This window comes from Acipenser ruthenus, chromosome 19, assembly GCF_902713425.1.
Source record: "Acipenser ruthenus chromosome 19, fAciRut3.2 maternal haplotype, whole genome shotgun sequence".
Taxonomy (NCBI): Eukaryota; Metazoa; Chordata; class Actinopteri; order Acipenseriformes; family Acipenseridae; genus Acipenser; species Acipenser ruthenus.
The window spans coordinates 17786376-17804708 of NC_081207.1; the positions used below are offsets into that span (position 1 = coordinate 17786376).

At 38.0% G+C, this 18333-nt stretch overlaps 1 long non-coding RNA gene across 1 annotated transcript in view; it reads right to left on the minus strand.

The window, feature by feature from the left end:
* LOC117424119 (uncharacterized) overlaps positions 1 to 17559 on the minus strand; it is a 46903-nt gene extending 29344 nt beyond the window's left edge. The window contains exons 1-4 of the long non-coding RNA XR_009307774.1: positions 17439 to 17559; positions 16607 to 17138; positions 14777 to 14823; positions 6324 to 6480 (exon numbers count right to left, since the gene is read on the minus strand). This is a non-coding gene — a long non-coding RNA (uncharacterized LOC117424119). The remainder of the gene's footprint in view (positions 1 to 6323; positions 6481 to 14776; positions 14824 to 16606; positions 17139 to 17438) is intronic.
* Between the last annotated feature and the right edge of the window lie 774 nt (positions 17560 to 18333).

The window sequence follows — 18333 nt, forward strand, 5'->3', positions numbered from 1 at the left end:
TTTCACACCTGTCTAAAACTTTTGCACAGTACTGTATATATATATATATATATATATATTGTAAGATAGCGGGTTGTGAGAGACAGCAGGGAGGGGGTCAAAACCTCCCTGCAAAAGAAACATGTGAGAATGCACTTTTTGGTTTATTGTTTAAATTTAATTGTTTAATTGTTTCATTAATGATCATCCGCACCTGGGCGTTATTGGGGAATTAGACCCAGGTGTGGAGTTTAAAAGGAGAGCAGGCAGTCTGCTCGAGGCTGCTGAGGAGAAGGAGGCAGAAAGGGGTGCTCTGCTTCCTGGCAGTCGGGAGTGAAAAAGTAAGTGCTGTATAAAACCAGTGTGTTTTGTAAGGACGGGGAAACAGCGTAGCTGTCCCGTGTTAGTCAGGGTGTTCCTGGGTGTTAGTTAGTGCTCGTACAGAGCTAGGTGTTTGTTTTGTATTTTGTTTATTTTTTGTTTATTAAACATAGCGCACCAGCGCTTAAATCCATTTCTGTCGTGTTGGGTCTATTTTTAAAGGGGCAACGAACCCGAGAGTGGTGCAATCCATTACTATATATATATATATATATATAATATATAAAAAAAATTTTTTCGGAATTTTTAAAAAATGCTTTCTTGTTTATTATATTTCCTAATTAATCAGCAATGCAAAGTAATTATTTGAGTTCTGTTTCAGTTTCGATAAAATAAGAAACATACATTTTACTTATCTTTACAGCCAGTTGTTGCGGGTTTGCCGGTTCGGGAAAAATCCAATCACTTTGTCCAAGGTTCAAGTTTGTTCGGGCGCCACTTACAGGGTTTCTGTCCGAGTAACAGTGTATGAAAGATTCCTTAATTGAATACACAGAAGTCCAGACTTTTGAGAAGGCCTCCGTTTATTTTCCATCACATACTTCGTTACTCCATCCTCACAATCGAGTACACAAACCACAGATAGCCAATATATGCATATTATTGTAAGAGTTCCCATACCCCTGCACAACTATTAACCGCCATGCTGTAGTTGTTCAACTCTCTTCTCATACACACGCACACACACTGCACCTCCTCCATTGGGATGTGGAGTTTGACGTAGCCGGACTGCGCACTGGCACCTCATCTGTGGTGTGGATCATGTGACAAGTTACCACAGTTATTCCCAGTTGGGATGTGCACACAGTAGGCCAGCACTTTATGAGACTGTCCAGATCCTTGGGACCATCAACCTGATTAGGTAAAATAGAACAAGCTGAGTCATTTTTTTTTCCTTGACGGGGGGAGAGACAGTACTGGGAGGGCGCTGGATGGCCAGATACACATTGCTACCCCCCCCGAGTCAGCTTCGTCAACCATCTGCCAGGGTGTTATCCAGTTTTCTCTTAGCAGGAAGGGATAAAACTCATAGCTCTGGTAGCATTTGACATTGTATTTCCTGCCCATCATGTCAATGGAAACACCAAATGTGCATCATCCATAACATACATGCATGAATTCCAGAATTCACTGTGCAAGTTGAAAGTCAGGTGTTTTTTCCCCAGCGCACAATATGACTACTGGCCATTAGCTCGCACAAAGGTTTGCTCTTCACATGGGGTCCAGTCTTTCTCCTGGTCTTTTAATGACGGGCAACTATGTGACACCTGTCACACAGTACTTTCACTTCACGCAGTATAGTTATGGGAGAGTGTGAGTGGTGTGGTGAGTAAATGAACAGTCCAAACGATGATTTTCCAATAAATGTCAGTGTTTATTTAATGTATAAACAAAAGGAACCACCCTCTACCAGCAATAGTATTTGCGGAACACGGCTGGCTTGCAGACCAAAACAAAACAAAATAAAATTCAATCCCCAATCCACCGTCCCGTGCACGAGTGTGCTCTTCAATCCGCGGGGGTGTGCTGGTGTTGTGAGGTGAGGGTAGTGCACCGGTTAGTTGGGCTGGCTCCGTGGCTGCAGCCCCTGGCTCCTTACTCCTCCTCTATGAAAACACAAACACAACAAAACAGCACGTAACAAAAATAGAAACATAACAGCTCAGGCTGGTCGCTACGTTCCCAGCGCAAGGGGTCGTACTGAAGTAGCTGCTTCCCCTTTGTACCCAGAAAACTCCTCCCTGCAATCAACCCATCGCCATGGTTTCTCCAATAGAGGGCCGTAGCTGTTTGCAATGGAGTCGTTCCAGGTACTTGCAACTACGTGCTTCCCCTAATATGGTCACCTTCCGGTTTCCACCTACCGTCAAGGTGGCCCATCTAGGAGGCAGCATACCACCATCCTTACACAGCGCCCTTTCTGGTTGGGAGGGAGATTTACAACAATGATCCTTTCTCTCTTTATCACAGAGAGTTATCGGATTGCACTTCCAGTTTTCTTACGTTTCACACTAAGAGTCACGGAAAATAATAGTTTTAGTCAAACTGTGACCCAGGGCTTGTGTTTGGCTCCAGATGACTGTAGTTGTTGATTCCTCTTCGAAAGAATATAGAGCCATGGAATCCACATGAAATCCCAGGAGTCAGTTTAATCCCCAGACAAAATGCAGTTGCAGATATCCATTTTAAATGAATTTCCAGGACATACAATGTTGCCGAACCACTCCATGAATGATTATACTGGTACTAATGAAGTCAAAAGTTCAGGTAAGCCTTTACTTCTCCTTTCAAGTATTTAAGTACTTTGTTTAAATTTAAGTTTCTTTTTACCAACAAAACAAAGGTAAAACTGTTTGAAAGTAAAAGACTCCTCCTCGCCGCTTGCACTACAAACATTTTGTGTTAGCCTCTCTTACGGATCCTCTAGAGGACATTTTTTAAAGAGTTAGGGGAAGAAAAAAAAGTTGCCTATTTAAAGTGACAGGGGAACATTTGGACTGTCACAACTTATCACAGATCATCGCATTATCTGTGCAGTACAGTAAATTGTGCACATCCTCCCTGTGGCATGGGGCTGCTATTTTAAGATGAAAACCAAGAAAGGTGACGAGATGGACTGGGTAAGCCTGCAAGTTCAAATGTGAATGCTAAAGCAAGACCAGTATTGATCTCTTCGCCAGCCTCCATTGCTCCTGCATAGATAGCAGTATCTGCAAATTAGTCTGTGTAAAGCCCATAACTACTGTTTCAGAAATAAGAAATATCACCCCTTAATGAAATATATATATATATATATATATATATATATATATATATATATATATATATATAGTACTGCTTTTGTGTATTTGGTACCATGTCTATTTTTGGGTCTCCTATCTTTCTGTTTTGAATTCTCTGTCCTATTCATGTTTAACTCTCTATTTTGCATTTTATTATTTACTTTAACCTGGTTTATTTTTGCTGTTTTAGATTTATTTTGATTATCTTTCTTAATTATGCCACAGTATTCAGATGTTCTTCCGGTTTCATTGTCTTTAAATACAATAACTGAGAAATGGTTATTGTTGTATAAAAGATTAATTGGATCGTTCTTATTTTTAATATATTCTATTGTGCCTTCGTATTTAAAACAGTCCTTATTCTTTAAGTCTATGTATACATGTATGGGCCTATTTAGGAGGTCTACAGCTGCCAGAACTTCTGCCTCTGTAGCCCAAGAATCTATACTCCCATCACTTAATTTCATTTTTTCAATATGGGTCACTGAGTCGATGTACATTTCATATTGTTTTATATTGCTTTCCATTAGTTCTATTACATTATGTCTAATTGTTCGATGGTCATTTTGTGAACCGTATAAAACTACACCTAAACATCTAAAGAAACAGTTCCCATCCTTCTCTATTTGAACTATGTTGTAGTCGTCATAACTCTTATACTCTCATTGCTCAAGCATTCTATTCGAAAGTGTTTCAGCAGTGTTTTCCTTATTCTCTGATTTGTTATGATTTGAAATTTTAATTTTTTCTAGACCTATTCTATTTTGTAATCCCGGTTGACCTCTTAATTTGCGTAATTTCATTATCTTTTTGTTGTTCAAATATATATATATATATATATATATATATATATATATATATATATATATATATATATATATATATATATATATATATATATTGCTGGACTGTTACTAAACAGTTTCATTTTTTTAGTATTGTTATTGTATATGCCAGCAATAAGCTAAACAGGTCTTTTCAAAACACCTTTATTTGTAGACTGAACTGTGTTACTGTGTTAGTGGAAGACTGTAAATATGATTCTCACAACTGTGCTGGACATTTGGTTTTCTGGACTGCTGTAATATAATTCTTAGGTTTTCCTGCGTATTTTAATGCCAGCACTGAGCCAAGTGAAGGCAGTGCAGATGCCAGTGTTTTATGCACTAGTATAAAGCAATTTTATGCAGGCCACCAGTTAAGCATGCAGTCTATATCTATGATAACAACCGACAGGGCTGCATAGGATCAGAGGATGATTCAAAATCAGAGGCAGAGCCACAATAAATGTCTTGTTGAGATACCTGTGTTGAAATATTGCTTCAAAATTGTATAATGCAACAAAAATATATTAAAAGGGTTCATGCATGGCCGAAGGTTTATCACTAACAATTTACCCTTTCTCAGTCAAAATGGCAAGTTTCTCAGTATCTAAAAAGCTTAGAGGGAATGCTTTTGAGCAGGTGCCACTGTAGTTAGTGGCCTGCTCAAGAAATCATACAGAGAACATCACCAATGGAAAAACGATGGGAATGGGTCACCAAGAGGGAGAACTGTGGCCACAAACAGTTAGTGATGGGCAGAGGGAAAATACAGTTAGAGGCTAGTCAAGACTATTAAATGACTTGAGATACCTTTCAGCACCATGTAAAGTCTATACTGCAAAGACTGGGCTAAATGATGACCCAACACAAGTACATGTAGGTACATGTCCTAATAAAGTGGCCAGGCAGTGTATGTTATCAATAATAATTAAAATTATTTATAATTTTTGCATTCAATAAAGACCATTTAACAGATGCATCTGGACAACACAGCAAAGCAACAAATTATAAACACATTTTAAAAGAAAGAAGGTTTAGCTAAAGAAATAAATGTCCTAAATTCTACAGCGCTCCAGCAGTTGGCAAACTGCTGTGAAAGTATCCTCAACACCGGTTTGAATAATCTCATTATCAAAGCCCCAAATCAGTATATATATATATATGCAGCTGTCACTGTTGGCAATAATACAAGGCAAGTCACAGAATTGCCTGAAACCAGAATGACTGTTTCTTAATGATAGGCGGTACTTTCCTTTATTCTCTCTCTCTCTGTATTTGGATGAGTTCCAATCACTATTCAAACCAACAAGATTAATTGGAAGTAGTAATACCTGTAAAAAGCTAAATAAAAATAAACCAACAAGGCAGAATACAGGTAATGTAAGGCCAAGAAGCCATAGGAAAAGATAACACATTTCTTTTGTGTGTTGATTAAAAAGAAAGAAAAAAAAAACATCTGAAGACATTAACGCCAGCTGTTCTCCCATGACAGCTGCTTTGCTCTTTGGCTGAATTAATTTGACCATACGGTTGTTGCTAAGTGGTAGAAGTACAGCCTAGGTCTTCTTTTTGCTTATACGGTGACTCAATTCAACGCTCTAAAACCTGAGGGTACAAAGCCTAGAATATGTACCGGACCAACTCTTGTTGCAGCTACGTGATGAGAATATAAAAGCTTCTGTTTCTCAATCGCTCTGGCTAGGAGGAAGTTTGACTCAGAAATCTGAGACAGCAGGTATCAATTTGGCTTCCTTTTCCAGTACGTGTCATATTTTGAAGAGGGGTTTAGAGTTCACCAAGGCAGTAAGTCAGTTTGGGGAAAAACATGTGATTATATGAAGTACAGGTCTGCTTTGTGAAGCTCAACCATTTCAACAATTGGTCAGGTCCTTGCATTAAAATATATATATATATTTATCATTGAATTATTGGGTCTTTTTTAAACAAAGAATTAGGCATAACCCAGAGAGTTATTTAAATAATGTTTTGTCTATTTAAGAAAACAGTCACAGTCAACAGTTTTAAAAGTATCAAACATTTGCCTGTAGTTCTGGATAAGCCTTGCTGGTCAACATACAAGAAGGTGATGCCTTTTAATAGGTGCCGCTGACTATGTATTTAAAACATACACTAGCTTTCAAGACCACTAAGGTCTTTTTATCAAGTGAGAGCTGGAGGCTGAAGATTGCTCTTTCAATCCTGATATGCATAATTTATAATTCAGATCAGTAATTAAACCCAGCAAGCCAGTGGTTGTGGACCAGTTTCCAATCAAAGGTTTGGCCACCCTAGCCCTAAGATCAGGAACAGGCTAGAGACACACTATGCTCTCCAATATTTGAAGAGCTGACCTTACCCAGTCAGTCCCCTGGTTGCTCTCCTTAGAGCCTCTCCTGTTTTAAGTCTGGTCTCAAGGGAACAGGGTTTCTTCGTCTCTTTAGGACTTTCCTCAAACTCCTTCAGCAGCCGCAGCAAGATCTGCTCAGGAAAGACATCCGAGAACACAGTGAGACCTGGAACCAAAACACAGAATAATCCTCACTCTCCAGGAAGAGAATTCAAACCCTCCAAAAACTATGTGCAATTCAAGTCTTGATACAAGTTAGTTTGTTGTGCGTTGGGTGTCTTATTGTAGAAGAGATGTCCTCTCACGCAGATGGCAGCTCAAACTGTGCAAAAGCATTTGTGTTATAAAAAGAGACACTCACTCCCCCTTATAAAAGTAATTTAGCATTTATGCATTTACCAGGTTTTAAATACGCTTTACCATACCTCTGTGGCCCGAGGGAGTGTAACAAGTAATTTAAAGACAAGTGGAACCTGTCCAAATCTTGTATTCAATGGTCATTAAAAGTGGCACGTGGATCAACAATTCAACCTGTCCCTTGGATCGCTAGACAGTCATGTGAATAGAAAAAACTCTCAAAATCACCCTCAGTAATGGTCACATGATTAAAGTATGAACCAGTAGTATTTAAGACTATTAATTGGTTTGTATACAAGGACAATGGGTTGTCTTTGGTAGACGGTAGTCAAAAGACAGCAAACCTGTCCAAAAAAAAAATAGTGAAGCAGTGTGTAGGCTTAATCTGGTAAAACCTGTTTAATGTGTATTTTAGTGGCAAGTAGAATTATTTTGTTGTTTTGAAATAAGTAATTTATATGAGAGTTCAACCTTTAAAAGCTTGTTATAGATCACTATGAAATACTGTTCTTAATATTAAACTACTATCAGTAGTAGACATTTCCACTCACTGCAACTTTAGGTGCATGCGTAAGAACTATTCAAAACATACACCCTTTTTTATGGCATTATAAGAGCTGTGTACATTTTTCTTTAGCGTACAAGTGCAACACAAATTCTGCTGAGGAGAGAAACAAGATTTAAAACATGACAATAAAGAGGGGTAACAACAACCAATTTATTTGGCATTGTGTTTGAAGAGGAGCAGTCGACAGAATGCAAGTACAGAACAGTTTCATTGTTCTCCTTGTAAACTGTCTCTGTGCAGAATGCATTTAAGTACCAGTTTTCATAATATAAACGAAGTGCAGAGACAGCAGAGTAGGCTGGAAGGTAAGCACATCCGAGACAGATGTTTTAAAACCTGTAACTATTTCAATTATCAAGCATGCCTAATAATTCCATACATTTTGGATACCATGCGTATCAATCACAATACAAGTGTGAAATGCCCGGTTTTAAAAGAAACCAATCTGTTAGCAAACACAATATCAGGTACTACACAAGGTTAAAGAAATCTGTTACACTTGCACTGCGTAGGTCATTTCACCTCAGCAGTGTGTTCCGGTTGAGAGTAGGTTACTGGATGAAAGCATGTCAGTCAATAGGAGAAGCTGCTGGTTGGTCAATGACAAGAAATAAGCCATTAAAGGGACTGGGACAATGTAACCCTCCTGGTGAAGTGACCAATGACTAACTGAATGCATAGCTTGCAAACAGATTTGCACAGCTAGCATTTTTTAAGATGGCAAAACATGTACGCTATAAAATGCGGTTCTTTCATTCAAAACTGCACATTTTAGATCTATATAGAGAATTAAAGTGCACGACAGGTAGGAATTATGGAATTATTAGTTACAATTGCCTTCATGGCACTGCAGAACTGTATTGGATTCTGCATACGCCACATTCAAAAGCAGACACAATGCAGGACTCCTCTAAGAAAAGCGACAATGCCAGGAACCCCAACAGATAAAACAGGCTTTCATAGTTAATGTTTTCTGAAAGGCATGCACCTCGGCATAGGTTTTCAACAGCATTACTGGAATTAAAAGCAGCTCTACAGTCTGAAAGCTGACTCATGATGACAAAGAGCCATTTAACTGTTCATGATTTATTTATATTTTTTAACTGAAGAGATGCTTTAAAGGTAAAACATTGCATTTTATAGAATAAGGATTCCTTGGTGGGCTAATCAAATCATGTTTGGTTTTGTCAATTCTGCGAGACATTCCCCTGTTGGTGATGTGAGGTGAGGTGACGTATTGCAATGTAAGCTCTTTAAGGGGTGGTTAAAAATGTACAGTACATTTTCAAGAACGTTCTCTTTTTGACGAACCCCTTCCCCCACAAAGAGTACACATTAACATTCTTTACAAATGAAAATGTAAATTAATTAAATTCCAGGAGAGAATCCTTTTACTGTTACAGAAAAACTGCATAAAATAAAATAATAAAATCAGCATTAAAATAATGCTAAATAAAAAAAATAAAAAATAAAGTTGTCAATTCCTGTACATCCTGTACTGGATACAGGATCCCATGCATAAAACACTACAGAACAATTCAAAGTATAGTAATTCCACAGGTTTTTTTTGTTTTTTGTTTTCATTTGTTTACCATGCTTAATTTGTTATCAGTTGTGAAAAACATACGTATAGTGAAAATTCCCTCCCTCCATCCATCACGAAAATCGTTCATGAAAATGTAAAAAATGCCAAACTGCCCCTAACCACCCATTCGAATGGATCTGATCCTTTTACACAGTGTTTAAGGAGTTACAGAACGCCCTTTATTTTGACGCCCATTACTTTACCTATGCTGTGTCTTGTGTTATGTACTGCAGTGAAACATTTTTCATTACAATCTTTTATTTATATATTTTAATTCATAAATTATGAGGGGAATGAAACTGAAAACATTTTGATAATTATTCTCGGCAACTTTCATGAAGTAAAGCAGAAGCTGCGTTTTGGCAGCCACCACATCGTGTTTTTGTATCCACCCACTCCCTCGATCCCTATTAAAATCAAGGAATTCACAGTGGTTCAGGAGGGGGCACTGGTTCATAATGATTTGGGTTAGATTACAACATAAAGCGTTGTCAGAAATGAAGAGTAAATATAAAATAATAATAAATCATAAAATATCCCTAATTTAATGACGTTGATGTATCTAAGGTAACTGGATAATTTACTATGTGGTAATTAGATATGGGGTACAAAATTCCTCCAGTGCATAAATGACTCTAAAAATCGAGCCACATACATTTTTTTTTTAGAAAACTGGGTACTTATTGGTCTAAGTCCTGTCAGCCTTCTGATAAAAATGTTCTACCAGGGAAAAAAAAAAACACACAGAGGTTTCAAGGAAGTCCTGGAAAAATGAGTCTGTAACTAATCTGATCCCAACACGTTTCCAAAGATTCAAATCTTTAATTTAGCTTTAAAAAGCTAAATTCTGAACAAATATATCTGGTTGTTGACAATTAAGTTTGTGTGAGCCATAACCGTGGATGTAGTAATCCCATTGTGTCACTGGTACAATAGTTTAATAGTAGACTAAATAAATAAATCGACTTATTCAACAGTTTTCACAGTATGTATTCTGTTTGGAACAGTGTGATTCGACGAATTGTTTTGCTGGACATGAATGAATGCAAGATAGTTGCCAAAATGAGAAATACATTCACTCAGGACCACTGAATATAAAAGAAAATAAAAACTTATTTGGAGCTAGATATCTCAACAGATATATAATATACAGATATATAATATAATTAATATAATATTATTTTCTTTACTTTTTAATTTTATTTATTTATTTGTTTTTTCTCAAGTTTCCCAGGGGGAGATTTATTCTTTTTTTTCATCTCTGAACCTAACACTCAAACTGACAGCCAGTCACTCTACCATCTAATAAGATCAACTCCAACAACTGCCATGCAATATTTGTGCAAGTGCTAGGCATTGCATGTTGATACAGTGAACTCTGGAACTTGACAGCATGATTAAATGTTTAAAGGATCATTCTTCTGTTTCCCTTTTTATTGACCTCATGCATGTTTGAACTAAGACAGCAAGTGAAGAGCTAAGGGTTCCCTGAGAAAATCAGCATTACATCCAAAGCTGCTTAAGACATGAGTAGCACAGGATACAGCGTGTAACTATGAGCTTTTAATAAAACCTAACAAAACAGCCTATCTGGATCTGTGTGCTGGCTGGTGTTTAAATGATCACGAGGGAAGGGGTAGCAAGGACTCCCAGGGTGGGAACAGAGATTCACTTACTATTCATCCGAGAAAAAAAAACTACTAGCCACGAAAAAGACTTATGTACTCCAGTACACAGCCACTGCAATTATTTTTCAAATGTAAAAGACATTATAAAAAGACACGCATTACCAGGATCTAACAGGGTTTCAAAACAATGAGTAGCTCTGAGTGTTATTGCTGGAATACTGATTTTCTTTTGGAATGACCTGGAATAGTGATTTGAATTGTTTTGAAAAGCCCCTCAATTTATCGAGGTTGCCTGAACCCATCTGGGTAGTGCATTTCCAAGCCTACCAGTAGTGGTCCTTTAGTTTGACCACTAATTGAAACTAATTGTATTTCTCGACAGTGAAGCCTCTGGATTTATTACTGTAGTTTTATTCAAGTAATACTAGATGTGTCAAATTAGTAAGTGTTAATTGTTAGATCAGATACGGCAAAAAACATATTTTTAAAGCAACTTCACTGAGGGGTCAAGGGGTACCACAGGTAGCCATAGAACCCCACTGCCTGGAATGGGGAGGGGCAAGTGGAATTAGAAGTCCCGGAAACTTTGATAAGTTGTTGGGGTTTTCAAAACCCACTTTCCCAGGTAATATGAAAATAATCAAATAGCTCAACAGCAGTATTAGAGCAGTATCATAATATACTGTAAAGAAAAATGCAATTTGAAACTACTTTTTGGAAACTGCAAGATAAAGCAGATCAATTTAAAATCATTGGCCCTCCTTCAAGTCTGACATAGTACGACCCCTAGATTGCTACACTTGACTAACGTGATCAATCACCACTGTAGGATTTATTTCTTTATTAGCAGGAACCTTCCAGGATAAAGCAGCAGGTTAAAACATCTTTTCTTCATTCTAGGGAGTTGTATAATGCTCATTTCCGAAGGGTTTTTTTCCCCGTAACTTACATGCCAAATATGAAATGACCCCAGCATTAAAACGGTTCTTATTTTAAAAATTAAAGTTAACACTAGAAGCCCTGCGGCAGTCATTTTTGGTTTTAAAATGTAATTTTCTCCAGTCGTGCAACAAATATGGGGCTGTGCGTTCGTGTACCTTTCTCCCCGTATGTATTAAATATTCTCACAAAGCATGAAACACGGGAGTGCAGAAATATATATTACATTATACCTAAAAGCCCCGGGAACAGTCACATTGACAGCCACACAGAAAACAATTGTATTCTGATTATACAGAACGGTATTCTGTTTTATTATTTTTATTTACTAGTCCGCAATGTGTTTAGCTGTAATTAGATTAGTTTCTATTCTCTGCCTGAGTGAATGATTGACAGTCTATTCTTTTTCAATCAGCCTTTTCAAAGGCTGGCATCTGCTTGTCAGCTGTGCTGTTTTGATCAGTCAATTAGCATCGGGACTAGTGAAAATGAATACCTGAGACCGTGGAGTTTCGCAACGCAAGAAAATATGGAGTTGCTGTTTTGGATCAGATGGCAAGGAAGTATTCCGTGAAAGCTGAATCCCGACGGTGACCTTTTCAGGTGTTTTACAATGTATTGGACCTAGCAGCCATCAACTCCTGGGTACTTTACAAAGAATGCACGGAGAAGAATTTACCAAGGAGACAATATATTTTACAGTTAGCACAGGAACTTTGCAAGAAGCATTTGGAACAGAGGGAGACTGCCAAGCATGTACCTACAGCTGAAGCTGGCAACTCCGCTGAGAGCCGCAAGAGAAGCCAATGCCAGGTTGGCAAGTGCAATAAAAATAAAAATTCGGGCAGAAAGGTGGCATGGAGAAGCGCATTATCTGTACTGATGGAATACCATTTTGTCAAAAAAAAAATTAAAAATAAATTAGACTTTTTTTTGTAACTTCTTGTCCTGTGCGCTTCTGTAAAATTTCTTCTAAATTGATTTATCTACGTTGTTCAGTTCCTTTTGCGCATCTGATAATAAATCGATTGCTGTAGAAAAACTAAAAATGTATTGCTATCGTTTCAGTTTTATAAATGTGTGTTGTAAACCGATGTCTGTTCATTTGTTTATTTATTAACATTTTCTTGTTTTGATTTGAAAAATAAATGTTCATAAGTATATACAGTGCCGTGAAAAAGTATTTGCCCCCTGCCTGATTTTCTGCATTTTTGCATATTTTTGACACTGAATGTCATCAGATCTTCAACCAAAACCTAATATTAGATAAAAGGGACCCTGAGTGAACAAATAACACCAACATTTGATACATATTTCATTTATTTATTAAAGAAAGTTATGCAACACCCAATGCCCCCGTGTGAAAAAGTAATCGCCCCCTTAGACTCAATAACTGGTTATGCCACCTTTAGCAGCAATAACTGCAACCAAACACTTCCTGTAGTTATTGATTAGTCTCTCACAGTGGCGTGAAGGAATTTTGGCCCACTCCTCCATGGAGAACTGCTTCAACTCAGAGACATTTGTGGGTTTTCGAGCATGAACTGCTCATTTCAGGTCCTGTCAAAACATCTCAATGGGGTTTAGGTCTGGACATTGACTAGATCATTCCAAAACTTTAAATTTCTTGTTCTTCAACCATTCTGATGTAGACTTGCTTGTGTGTTTCGGATCATTGTCTTGCTGCATGACCCAGCTGCGGATGGCCTGACATTCTCCTGTAGAATTCTCTGATACAGAGCAGAATTCATGGTTCCTTCAATGATGGCAAGGCGTCCTGGTCCTGATGCAGCAAAGCATCCCCAAACCATGACACTACCACCACCATGCTTGACCGTTGGTATGAGGTTCTTACTGTGGAATGCAGTGTTTGGTTTTCGCCATACATAACGGGGCCCATGTCAGCCAAAAAGTTCCACTTTTGACTCATATGTCCATAGAACATTGTTCCAGAACTCTTGAGGATCATCCAGGTGCTTTTTGGCAAACTTGAGACGAGGATTCATGTTCTTCTTAGTGATCAATGGTTTCAATCTTGCTACTCTGCCATGAATCCCATTTTTGCCCAGTGTCTTTCTGATGGTGGAATCATGAACACTGACCTTAGCTGAGGCGAGAGAGGCCTGCAGATCCCTGGATGTTGTTCTAGGGTTCTTTGTGACTTCCTGGACGATTTTACGCCTTGCTCTTGGAGAGATTTTGGCAGGACGGCCACTCCTGGGAAGAGTCACTACTGTCTCAAACTTTCTCCATTTGGACAATATGGCTCTGACTGTGGTTCGGTGGAGCCCCAGAGCCTTAGAAATGGCTTTGTAACCCTTTCCAGACTGATAGGCATCAACAACTTTTTTTCCGGAGGTCTTCAGGAATTTCTTTTGTTTGTGGCATGATGTGCCTCTAGAATCTGTGTGCTGACAACTTCACTATGATGGTAAGGGCCAAAGTTAGTCAGATTTATATTGGGCAGGGCTGGCCCAAATCAGGCCTGGTTGTTAACCAAAGTACTCAAACAGCTGACCCTAATTATCCCTTTAATTGGGTTGAGTTAACTAGGGGGGCAATAACTTTTTCACACCTGAAGATTGCATGTTTGATTACCTTGCACACCAAACAAATGAAAGAAGCACCAAACTTTGGTGTTATTTGTTTCTCTCAGACTCCCCCTATACCACTACAACCCACAAAAAAATCTGACCAAATACAACGTGAAAAATGTGCAAAAATGCAGAAAATCAGACAGGGGGCAAATACCTTTTCACAGCACTGTATAATATGCTTCAGTTTTTCAGATGTTTATGTAACATACTCAATAAACAAAAAAATCGAATTACATCCGACTGTTTCTCCTTTCATTATACTATTTACAGTGTTTTGAATACAGCAGTCAGAAAGACTGCTGCGGGGCTTCTAGGTATGAGTATATCTCCGGTCCTTCTAGTGTTAAAAACCTAAACTTTCTAAAATGTTTCTTTTAGTAGATGCAGAAGTCTCTGTAGTTTTGCCCATATTTTATAAAATGTAAGTTATGGATGATAACACAAAAGGAGGCTGTGTGGTCCAGTGGTTAAAGAAAAGGGCTTGTAACCAGGGGGTCCCCGGTTCAAATCCCACCTCATCCACTGACTCATTGTGTGACCCTGAGCAAGTCACTTAACCTACTTGTGCTCCGTCTTTCAGGTGAGACGTTACTGTAAGTGACTCTGCAGCTGATGCATCGTTCACACACCCTAGTCTCTGTAAGTCACCTTGGATAAAGGTGTCTGCTAAATAAACTAATAAAAAAATAAAAAGATATCATCTCTTCTGTCATTTCAGATGACACAGAACAAATTGGTCAATTTCATCTAGATAACCCCACATTCCCTGCTTCTTCAGCATTTCTTACCTTGAATGGTAGATAAATACACAAAGGAGTCGATTCTCCAGAAATAGCTGAAATATAAAATGAGAAATTTGTGTCATTTTCAAAATTAAAAAGGTACAATAAAATAAAATAGGTGAATACATTCCTTTTCTCTATTGAAAGCTTTCCCAGTAGCAGCAAATAGCGGATTCCCAAAGCAGTATCCCTGAGGATAACCCAATGGGTTCTGTGTACAACAAGACAGGGTTGATTACAAAGAATATTAAATGGGAAATAGACCCAGCAACCTAGTAATTAATGAATTCCAGAGATAATTAAGCCAATCTTTCACTTCAAAATTCAGCCATTTTCCCCAGTCCATATTTTATTAATTAGTGTATACTGATGCAATGTGATTCAATACATGATATTAAAACGTAAAGAGAATAACTCAAATGGCAGAACGAGCTCAGCTACTGGAAATCTGGAAGGCATTTGGCAGATACTGTACAATGGGTCAGCAGGATAAGAGAGAAGTGTACTGAAGATTAGGCCATGTCAGAATAGAATCCTGTAGTCTTGTTCCTGCAGGCATTGCTCTCTGTAAACAACACCATCATTGCATCTGCACTGCAGGTGATGGCAGCCAATTATATATAAAGTACTGCTGTTTAACAGCATGAACCAAATTTCCGTTTTGCCTTGTATTTCGTGACCCTGACTTGGAGGTCAAAGGTTTCTCACAGTCCTTGTATATGACCTAATTTACCTGTCTTTTGCGATTCAAATTTAAATATCACTGCGTATGTGAATATCTCGTGCATGTCCGTTCTTAAGTGTTACTAAATATTTGAAATGTGCATATTCTAAGCTCCGCACAGATCAGTGACCATCGGGACTGATGCTAAATGAAAGCCAGTGACTGTTGCATTTTACAACGCAACAAAGTACGGTGTGGATATACTGGATCAAATGGCACGGCTGTATTCTGTCAAAGGTGGCCTGTGTTTGTTTTTTATAATGTTTTGGACCTGGCAGCAAGGAGTGCACCAGCAACACAATCACTCGGAGGGACATCATTTTGCAGCTAGCCCTGGAGCTACAGCAGAAACATTTTGATAAGAGACACGAAAGCCGGCTGGTAAATGCCACTCAACCTTCAGCCAGCGCTGTGCCCACTGGCACACGGAATAAAAGACAATGCCGGGTTTCTAAATGCAATAAAAACAGAACTTTTGATGTCTGCGCCCGTTGTGAAAATGCAAGTCTGTGGCAAATGCACTGTTACAGTTGAAAAGTTAGAACTTAGAGCTGTAATAGAACTCTGAACAGACAAGACAGCCTTTGAACTCTGTTTCACTCAAAGCACTTTCATGTTGCATAAGTTATGTTATACTTTTGTTTTATGCTATTTTACGGAATTTTATTGTGTAAAGTTTATTTTATTACAGTTTTTCATGTTTATGTATATGTGCTCTTTTTGAAAAAAATAAGAAAAAAGTTTAATTTTCAATGTAAATATGGTGTTTCTGCTCTGAAAATGTTATGTATGATGTTCATAAATAAAAAATATTAAGTTGTATCCAATTGTTTGTTTTTCATTTTCATATCGAAGCTGTTTTAAAATGGAGCCGCACATTTTACGGGTGCAGCGGTTGTATGTAGTCAGAAATCTCTGCGGTTCTAGTGTTAATTGGGCATCAGTCCCCCTCTATTGGGGGAAGAGAACAGTGGTAAGTGTGTGAGAGAAAGGGGACTACTAAGTAAGGAGAATATTTTTAACCAATAATCAATAATTAAACATGTCATTCTCGTCCAAACCTATAGTTGAATGGCCCGCCGAAGACCCGACTCTATTCAATGCAAACTTACTGTTAATAGTTTGTCATGGTTGTGTAGTGCCTCATCATTTCTATTCTCAACCATACAAGTCAGTGTTCTTAAGGCAGCTTCTCTTGTAGGAACTTCAGGGTCTACCGCTTCAAGAAGACATTCAGACAGCAGTCTCCTGGCCTCTGCAGGATCAGCACGTGGATCTCCTCTGTTGCTGCTTTGAGCCACGGGATCTGGAACTGGGTCTGCGGTTTTACAGTGTGCAGTGTCTGTCTAACTCGTCACACCAGTGCCTGGCGCACCTGATTCCTCTTTGGTGTCTTGTCACTGTTTCTTCGCTCTTTTTTCTCAGTCGTTTTGGATGCAGTATTTTCAGAAGGTCTCCCTGGGATTGGTTCCTCTTTCCCCGCTGTGTTGCGAGCTGCCTTGGCCACAGTCTCAGTGGTGAATGCTTCGTGCATGGCAATAAATCCGAGGCCAGTTCTTGGATAACTTGTTCAGGGTGCCATTGGGATATTTGGTCTAAAAGAGGCAAGAGCTCCTTCATTGCAGCATAATCTTCTGACTGCAGCTAAAAACAAGACAGGGAAATTACATACATCACTAGAGCTCAATGTAGACATTCTAAAAGAAACTTAATAGAGTCAATGATGAACAATGATAAAGATGTTTAGTCAAAATGCTTGTCATTGAATTTATTAAGTTTCTTTCGCACTGTAAATAGCAAATAGATTCAAGTGGAGGGAAACATGTTGAAACAGCTGCAATTGTATATGGCACAGTATTTAGTTTTTTATATTAATTTCTTTTACAAGTCAGTCTCTTATTTGATATTTTCAGCAGAATCAAATTAAGTAATGTATGCTTTTACCTGAGTTTTACTAGATTTCGTCTGTCTTTTGCTTCAACTCTCCCCACTTCCTGTGTTACAAGCAGTAGGACCCCACCAGAAATGACCACTTGCTTTCTCTGCTGCACATAGGGAACAATGCAAGGTCAGGAAGGGCTATATTATCTGTAACACAGGAAATGAATGGAGAATGGAAACTAAGAACGTCCATCAAGCATATCTTTAGCGCTGTGGCAGGACAAATTAAAATAATGTTTAGGGCACTGCATGGGGAACCTTCCAGAATCTTTGTAATTATTTTGAATTAATTATTGGTACAAATATTAGCTATGATTATAATAAAGATCACCATGACCAATATCTACTGTATGTACATACATTGCCCCAGAATCTAATACTCTTATTAATTTGGTATGTACAGTACAGCATTAAAACTTTGTTGTTAACAGCAATAATTTCAAATTCAGGCATTTGAATAATCACCCTTTAAAGACAGCATGCATAAGGCATCTTGGATCTTTATCCAGGACATAACAGAGATATATTAATTTTGAATTAGTCCCAAAACAGCTGGCAGAAGTAAGACATGTACTCAGGCACTTGTTTGTACATACAGTATCTCAAATTAGCCCAGACAAATGAAAAATTAATGAGTAACCCACTTTCGCTGTGATTATGAAATGAAAATATGGATTTAAATTTCTATTGATCATTTTGCTTAATGACAGGGTTGCAACATTTAACCCAGTAATATAACCATGGACTGTCAGATTTTTATGATTGGGTCTGTTCACAAAAACCTTGTTGTTTATTTAAACAACAATTGGTATTCATTAAATAGTTCTTGGTGTTTTTTCTAGGGAAAAAAAAACAAACTTTAATTAAAAAAAAAAAAAAAAAAAGTTCCTAAAGCACA